At 41.7% G+C, this 8,634-nt stretch overlaps 1 pseudogene; it reads left to right on the top strand.

The window, feature by feature from the left end:
• Nucleotides 1-5,133: 5,133 nt before the first annotated feature.
• Nucleotides 5,134-7,519, top strand: LOC101697860 (BTB/POZ domain-containing protein KCTD20 pseudogene; annotated as a pseudogene).
• The last annotated feature ends 1,115 nt before the right edge of the window (nt 7,520-8,634 follow it).

Below are 8,634 nucleotides of genomic sequence, written 5' to 3'. Positions count from 1 at the left end.
AAACAACCCCCCAAACATATAGAAATGATGGAGAAGAAAAAAGAATGATGTTCTATGCGTCCTGCAAATGTTCTGTGTTTTGAAATGTGGGTACAACAAAGGCTGTTACTGCATTAGGTCTAAGTAAACTGGAGTTCATGTTAAATTACATAAGATTGGACAAAAAAAGCTATAATTTTGTTTCCCTAGCATTTAGAGCTTATACATTATATTAATTTTCTAGATCAAAAAGACATGATTGTCAGGAGTGACATTGAACTTTGGAATTGTAATATTTCTTCCTTGATAATATGGGATAAATTAAACATGGCTTTCATTAAACCCACAGAGAAGTTTTTCAACAAGCCAAAGATAAGAAATTATGGTGGCTTCTTTTTCTACTTGTTGAATAGAATTTAATTTTGTCAGCTTGTAGAGAAAAAAGAAAGGTCCAACATTTAAGTCCTTGGTATTAATAAACTTTCTTCCTTTAGAAGCAAATATTAGCCATGAACTCTGGAACTCAAAAGGATGAACTAGCAGTACAGACCCAAAAGGTAATGCTTAAGGTAAGTGTGGAGGTACAGATGTATGTCAATGAAGTCTTAAAGATACTGCACAGAAAGAAGTTCAAAGCATTTAGGAGAACATTGAAAACTGGGAGTTTTTGCAGGATAGATAAATATTTGTAGGGAGTGGTGCTGAAGTACCTAATGTATTGTGCTAAGAATACTTTATATAGATTCATTCTATATCCAGTGGGTTGAGTAGGAGAGAGATGACGTGCATGCATCCTTGAAGAAGACACATGAGTGGCTTTAAAAAGCCTGGGTGATAGGCTGGGCATTATAATGGAACATCATAGAAGGGTGGCTAGAAAGCACTCACAAAAGGTTCAACAAGGGAGAACAGAGCTGAGCTAAAGATCAGACTGAGAAGACTAGAAATGGGTGATTCAGCAAAAGACCAGGCACTAAACTGGCAGAACTAGTTTTTCACAAGTTAAAAATATGTAGAAAATCATGTTAAACTACTTGAAAGAAGTTTATATTAGAAAAATAGGAAAAGATGATTAACAGATTCCTGGCTATGAAAATAGAGAAACTGCTGGCATTTTAAATTGCAGTAAGGAGAAAGAGGAGTATTAGTTGGGGATGAGCAGAGGTAATGAGTTACAGCTGAACATATTAATTTCATGTGCTCATGAAACATCAGACAAAGATGTTGAGACATTTTTTAAGTATCATTAAGTTCAATGCCCTTCTTTGAATATGTGAAGACACTGAGATTCTAACAGATATTGTAAAATTCAGAATGATCTCCCAAAGTCTTACTGAGCTGGAATTGAAACACAAAGCTCCTAAGATTCAGTCCAAACTTTGAGTGCCTTTCTCTGAGCCAAAGCTTACTATGTCTTGCTGTTTATTTGATCAGTTAAAAGGAAAGTTGGTTGAGTTAATAACAAAATTTTAACTCCTGGAAGGTCTTGGGCTGACTGTTGCCTTTTTTTGCCTACGTTGTGGCCTTGTACACTAGCTGCATTTTAGCATTAATTGTTTATATTAGGGAATTACATATATTTTGCTTAAGCAAACCTCTCTAAGGAAGATGACACATCTCTGCAATGTCAGAAGTTCTTGAGTGGGTTTTCTAAAGGTTTCTAATGAAAGCAGTTGTAATGTTTAGTTTGGATGTCTCCATTTCCTCTTTTTGTTTTATTCCACACAGCTGCATTGGAAGCAAGTAGAGGAAGTAACCAAAAGTGGACTGGTTTAGTATGATTCTCAAACTTCCCTCTCCATTGCATCTGTCTTAGTATGGAGTGATTCAAACAGAAGGTGATCTCAAGACTAGCCTTTTGTCAAAGCTAATAGCCTACTTTCCTTGTGAGACGTGCTCCTTTGCCCAGTATGGGTTTCACAAACTCTTGCTCCTCATATGTGGAAGTGTGTGGCTCTCACTGTCATGCACAGAGTGGAAACTTTACCAGTTCCTCAAAGTGCGGGCAGATATGTGTGTGCAGTAAGAAGTCAGCACTGAGAAAGTATTTTAGGATCACATAGAAACACTTATTAATAAGAGATTTTTATTTTGTAAGAGATAGAAAGCCCAGAGTCTATCTTTCAAGCTTCCTTGATAAAGGCTGCCTACAGAGCTCCAAAGAATATTTCTCAGAGGTGTTTACATCTCTATAATTCTTTTTTATTCATTAAGTTTTTTGGTACATTTTAGGTATACAATACAGTTACATTCATCACTGGGAACTTGTACCTTTACATGATGTATCTTGGTTCTTATTTTTCTAAAGTTATAGTGACTCAATAAAATTTCTTGGATTATTTTGTTTGAAAATTTTTTAATTTTTTAGAGTATGGCAAAATCTTATGGTATTAGGTTGAATTTTATTGAATGGTATATTTTCATAGTACTAGTTTTATAATTTTAAAGTATTTTTGAGATAATTAGATTGGTTTCTTACAATAGCTTTATTTAAGTTGCATTAGCCACACAAGACTTTCACATTTTAAAATGCTTGTTGTGGTTTTTACTATGAGAGGCTCTTTGCCTCTGGATTCCTACCCCAAGCTACTGTTCAGACATGAAAACAGTGCATGTTTGGGTTTTTTCTTGTGTGTGTGTGTGTGTGTGTGTGTGTGTGTGTAGCATGTGTGTGTTACTATTTTTTCATTTTGCTTTGTTTCATTGACTATAGTTAAAGCAAAGCTAGATGCATTGTTTATGATTATTCAATTCATGCTCTTACTGTCTTTGGGCAAAAAAATTTCTTTTTGTCTTTTACACTGCTGGAAGACTGAACCCAGGGCCTTTGTGCTGAGCTATATCCCCAGCACCCTTTCCTTTTAAAAAAAATTTTTGATACAGGGTCTTGCTAAGTGGCCTGGGCTTAAAGTCACAATTCTCTTGCCTCAGCCTCCAGGAGTGCTGAGATTGTAGGAACACACCACCACACCTGGCTGGGACCGGTTCTTGAGCTGAACCACTCCTCACCAAACATACACGTACACTGGAAGCAAGACTGTTAGAAGAGATGGAGTATTGACCTGTGACAAGTCTTTCAACTGAAACATCCAGGTTTTTCACCCTGTAGTCACTTTGGTCAATGAAGTTCCCTAGGATGTGTTTCAGGGGTTGGTGGTGGGGACTGAGCGTGTATCAGCTTCACTGTGAGCGGCATGCCTGCTGAAATGTGCACCAGTGGCTTTGAATTCTTGGTCACATGAAGGAAGGGAGGAAGAGAGAGGAGGGAAGCTCTGTGACTATCTGATTCCCATGGAAATTTGGCCTGTTTTATTGTTGGAGCACTATATGGCAAATGCTACTCACTTCTTTTAAGAAATCCCAGCTGCAGAAGGAGTTGCTGACCGCAAAAGGGACTGTTGCCAAAACATTCTGTTGGACTGGTGCTGTGGCCCAGAGATAGTTGCAAATAAGCTGACATTCTCAGGAAAAAGAAAAATGAAAGCTCATGGAAACATTTTTAGATAAAAGGAGTTTTACATATGATTATGTCTACATAAACACAGTTTGTGGGTTTCAGGACCAGCTTCACATTATTGTTCGTATTGTCCAGGCTCTTTTATTCTAGGTGGGTTATGGAAGAATTTTCTCTTAGCTTAGATGACATTTAGGACTATTGGTGGCTGTGAGGTATTTTATTTAAAAAACTCGAATTGTTAGAAGTATGAGCTACAATTAAATATTTTGTTTCTTTAGCTAGACAAAGTAAACTTTGATATTATAGCTATGGGCAGTAGGCAAAGGCTGTTCAGTTGCTTTTGTACCTTTCAATGATGCTATCTCTCTGTGTCCTTGAGGATATTTCTTTTTTTTATATACTTCTTTTTTTTATTCTTTTATTGGTACATTTTAGGTATACAATACGTTTACATTTATCATTGGGTGATTGTACCTGTACATGATGTATCTTAGTTCTTGAGGATATTTCTTTACACAACTTGTTTTCAGCTTTCTAAGACACTAAACATGTCATTAATCTCAGGCTTTGAGTAAAATATGGCAATGAGGAGAGAAAGCCATCTGGCAGGATGTGCTGCTATCATCGGTTCAAGCTGCAGGCCTGACTCTGGGTGATGACACTCACAAAGGTGAAGATGAAGAACTTCCTCCATAGAATGATTGACAATCAGAGAGAAGATTTTGGTCAATGCGTATGTGGAGTTTTTAAGGGAATTAGTAAATAATGCCTTTACCTCCCTTCTGAGTAGAGAATCTATTGAAAAGTAAAGCAGAAAAAAATATAAAGAGAGAAAACATTCCTGTCACTGATGATAAATGCTACATCAGAGAAACCAATATACTATATCTCAAAGCAAGGATCTAATACTTTCTCTACATTACATAGTAGACATTTATTTTGCAAGATGAGGACATCACACTTGGTTTAGAGCAGAATACAGTACCTTTGTGTACAGGTAGCCACCTCTGTAAGTGATCATAGCCTCAAGGACCTCTTGCCAACCTCCAACACATTGGCCCACTCTACCATAATGAAGTGTTGGAAAGGAATAAGGAGAGAGACCAGACAAAAGTGTAGAAAGGCCACTATAAAGGCATGGGACAAGAGAAGCCAAGTTCATCTTAACATCCATTAACAGCATGAAGGAATAAGGGTGTGGGAATCATAGTTGGTCATGGAAGAGAAAGCTCTGCAGCTTAGAAGTTCTAGCAGTGAGGTAGGCAATGAGGCGTATTAAAAGCAGAGATAAACAAGAGGAGATGGCCAACAGAGACCAGTGTTTAGGGACAATTTTTATAATTCAGATGGACAAGTAAGAGGCTGAATAGCACATGTGACAAGTTCAAAGGCTTGAGAATACAAAGATCAGAGTCCAAGCAATGTCTAGTGGCACATATTCAGTAGACCATGTTTTTCCATAGGGTAAACTAAAAGTAAATAAATTTGTACAGAAATTCCAGCTCATTATATAGCCCTCTTTGTTTCTATAATTAAATTGAAGAGATCTCAGAATTCAGATGCTCATAGGCACTGGAAGAAATGTGCACAGATGCTTCCTTATAGAATATAGCACAATTCTAGCCCTCAGTTTATTTTTGTAAACAGTATTGCACAAAATATTTGGCATATGATGAAAAAATTTATATACAGCAACAGGTTATTGCAGTCAGAGGCCAGATGCGTAGTGGATGATACCTTAGCTGTGGCTCAAGAAAAAGAAACAAACAGCCTGGCTTCATCTGGTCTTCATAATCTCAATTATCCCATAGGTCCCAGGAATGAAGATCTTTCGCTTGACTATGCCTCTCCTCCAGCAAATCTTCAGTTTTCTCACATGATGCCACTTCCCGAGGACATCAAAGGCTCTTGCTTCCAAAGTGGGGGTAAACGGAACCATGAACCCTTTCTTGCCCCAGAAAGATTTGGAAATAGTAGTGTGGGCTTTGGTAGTAATGGTCATTCCCAAGCGCCAGAGAAAGTGACACTTCTTGTGGATGGTGCACGGTTCGTTGTGAATCCACAGATCTTCGCCGCTCATCCAGACACCATGTTGGGAAGGATGTTCGGACCAGGAAGAGAGTACAACTTCACGCGGCCCAATGAGAAGGGAGAGTATGAGATTGCCGAAGGAATCAGCGCAACTGTATTTTGCATGGTGCTGGATTATTACAAAACTGGCATCATCAATTGTCCAGATGGCATCTCTATCCCAGACCTTAGAGAGACGTGCGATTATCTCTGCATTAATTTTGACTTCAACACTATCCGATGTCAAGATCTGAGTGCTTTACTGCACGAACTGTCTAACGATGGTGCTCACAAGCAGTTTGATCACTACATCGAAGAGCTGGTCCTGCCCATCATGGCGGGCTATGCTAAGAAAGGTGAGCGAGAGCGCCACATTGTCGTACTGACGGACGAGGATTCTGTGGACTGGGATGAAGACCACCCCCCACCCATGGGAGAAGAATATTCCCAAATTCTTTAGAGCTCCAAGCTCTACAGATTCTTCAAATATATTGAGAATCGAGATGTCGCTAAAACAGTGTTAAAGGAACGGGGCCTGAAAAACATTTGGATTGGGATTGAAGGTTACCCTACCTGTAAAGAAAAAATAAAGAGAAGACCTGGCAGTCGGTCTGAAGTTATCTATAATTACGTGCAGCGTCCCTTTATCCAGATGTCATGGGAAAGGAAGAAGGGAAGAGTCGCCACGTGGATTTCCAGTGTGTTCAAAGCAAGTCCCTCACCAACCTGGTAGGTGCCGGCCAGGACGTCTTGGAGGACCCGGAGATGCTCATGCACCACCCGCCACAAGTGGACGAACTCGACCGGCTCAATGCCCCCCTTGTTCAGATGGCTTCTCATGACTTCCAGGATTAGGGGTGTATGGGTCGGCCCCTCTCCAGGGCTCTTCCACGTGAGACGCCCATGGCCAGGCTCCCATCCTCCCCGTGGCTGTGTCACCCTGACGTACACCTCCCCTACCTTTGGCTTTCCCGTAATTAACGTGTGTCCTGTTCCGTAAGTCTGCGTCTCTGGCAGGCGATGAAGAAGCGCTCTGGTAATCAGGCTCCCAGCTTTGCGGCGGCCCTGGTAACTGGAAACATTGGGGTCTGGTGCTGTTCACTGAGTCTGCATAGCTGCAAATGCAAGCAGGAAAGGGAGCCAAGGCTCCTACTGCCTCAGTTAGCAAAGCAGTCCTCATCCTTTCCACTCTGCTTTTGTTGGTTTTGTCTTATATCAGGCAAATGCGTAGTAAGCAGCAAAGGGACCAAAGGTAAAAAGGGACATCTCTGTCTTCTGAAAGCTGACACTGAGATGCTCATGAGCGGTTAATGAAGTCCCATTCCTAGGGCCTCTGCACCCAGACTGCATCGAGAAAGGACAGGCTCACTCGAAATCTCAAAAGGAAATTCCTAAGAGCTGAAATTCAGCTTCCTCATTAATGCAGTGAACAATTCAAAACCACACAAGACAAGTTCTTCAGCGGAAGAATGACATAATGATGTAGGAACTCAAATTGCCGACTGACTGGGAGACGACTCCGGGGCCTCTCCCCATCAGGCCAGTGGGTTCTCCTGGCCAGGACCCTGGGCCAGCACTTTGCTGTGGTGGGGCTGGGAGACTGGAGATTCAGGTGAAAGGCTCACGGGGAGGGGAGCAATTCCTCACCAGTGCCATCCCCTTAGATTGCTAAGGGCACCTTGGAGAAGGCATTTGGAGTGAAACGGAAAGCAGACTCCCAGGGCAGGATTTCTCTACACAGGTTCTCATACCATGGAGTTCTGGAGGTATCTGAATTTTGATTTTTAAAATACCCTAGTAACTACTCTCACACTAGGTAAGAAAATGACAGTGATGTGGTCCCCCAAGGAAGGGCGAGTTGAAGGGAAGTCAGGTCTAGGTGTCATCTGGTTGCTGTCAGCTCTATTAATGCTGTTTGGTGGGTGACAGTCCAGATCAGCCTCCTGGACCCCACCTTCCTCTGACAGCTCTGTGGTTGTTAGCAGCAGAGCTAAATTTAGTCCCAAAGCCAGCCAGGTGTGTGAGAATTACCTCCCACTTCTGGTCAGAGTTGTCCACACTGTAGACTGAATAGGCACATAGTTTCCTTTCAGTTCTTTTAAGAACACAACAGGTTTTCTTAAATTCCTTTCCCATAAGATGCTGTAGGGCAAGCTATTTGATTCTTCCAAAAATAAAGTTGGGTGTTGAGAGCCCCTTTTTCCTAGCCTGAGGAATAGGAAATGTTTCCTTTTGGCCTCAAACTTGTGGCCGTTCTCCTGCCTCCACCTCCCAAGTGCTGGGATCACAGGCTTGTGGCACTATCAGTGGCTTAAGAATGTTTTTTAGTTTTTTTTCTGGTATTGGAGTTTGAACTCGGGACCTTGCGCTTGTGAGGCAGGTGTTGCACCACTGAGCTACATCTCTGGCCCCCTGGCTTAAGAATGTCCTTAAGGAGCGTGTTCTGGGTGCTTGTGGCCAGCATCACAAGGAATCAATGTTCTGTTCCTTACTGGGAAAACAGCAGTCAGACTGAGCCATCTGTCACCTAGTTTTGATCACCATTGGTGTCTATTTGTGGGGCCGGTGGCCAGAGTAGGGGTGAGGGTTATTTATAACCAAGTGGCTCCAATTTAGGTCAGACATAGCCTTGGCCTTGCCAGCAGCACATCCATACCCACTAGCAGCTGACCTGCCCGGGTGCTTCCTTCACACTTCTCAGTGGATTCCATGCCATTGCAGAGGAAATTTGAATCCCCCAATGTCTGTGTTGACGATGTGAATAACTTCTCGTTTAAGTGTAAACATGCCACAGCTAACACTTTAATTAGTTCTTGCTAGGTACAAAGTTAGGAAAGTAGGGTGTGTACTTGACGCTTTGTTTTGTGTAACAGATTATTTTTCTCAGGCTTTTAAGAACTAGCGATCTTCCCCACAGCCACATTTTAAGTTAACATGCTTTTGGCCCCAACCAGTAGTTTGAGGACGTGGAAATCTGTGGTTTGTCTGCAAGTGTCATCAAGTGGTGGTGACTAAACAAAAAGGTGACCATAGGTTCCTTCTGGTAGCGCAGTTTCTGTACCCCCCCACCCCATCCCCCACCTAGACCTTAATGTCATTTGAACTCGGTGGCCCCTCAGTTCCTGTGG

The sequence above is a fragment of the Heterocephalus glaber genome, unplaced genomic scaffold, assembly GCF_053883595.1.
Source record: "Heterocephalus glaber isolate CG9 unplaced genomic scaffold, H.glaber_assembly_v1.0 deba00001097, whole genome shotgun sequence".
Lineage (NCBI taxonomy): Eukaryota > Metazoa > Chordata > Mammalia > Rodentia > Bathyergidae > Heterocephalus > Heterocephalus glaber.
The sequence above is the reverse complement of the archived record's forward strand: the minus strand, read 5'-3'. Positions and strand labels throughout refer to the sequence as shown.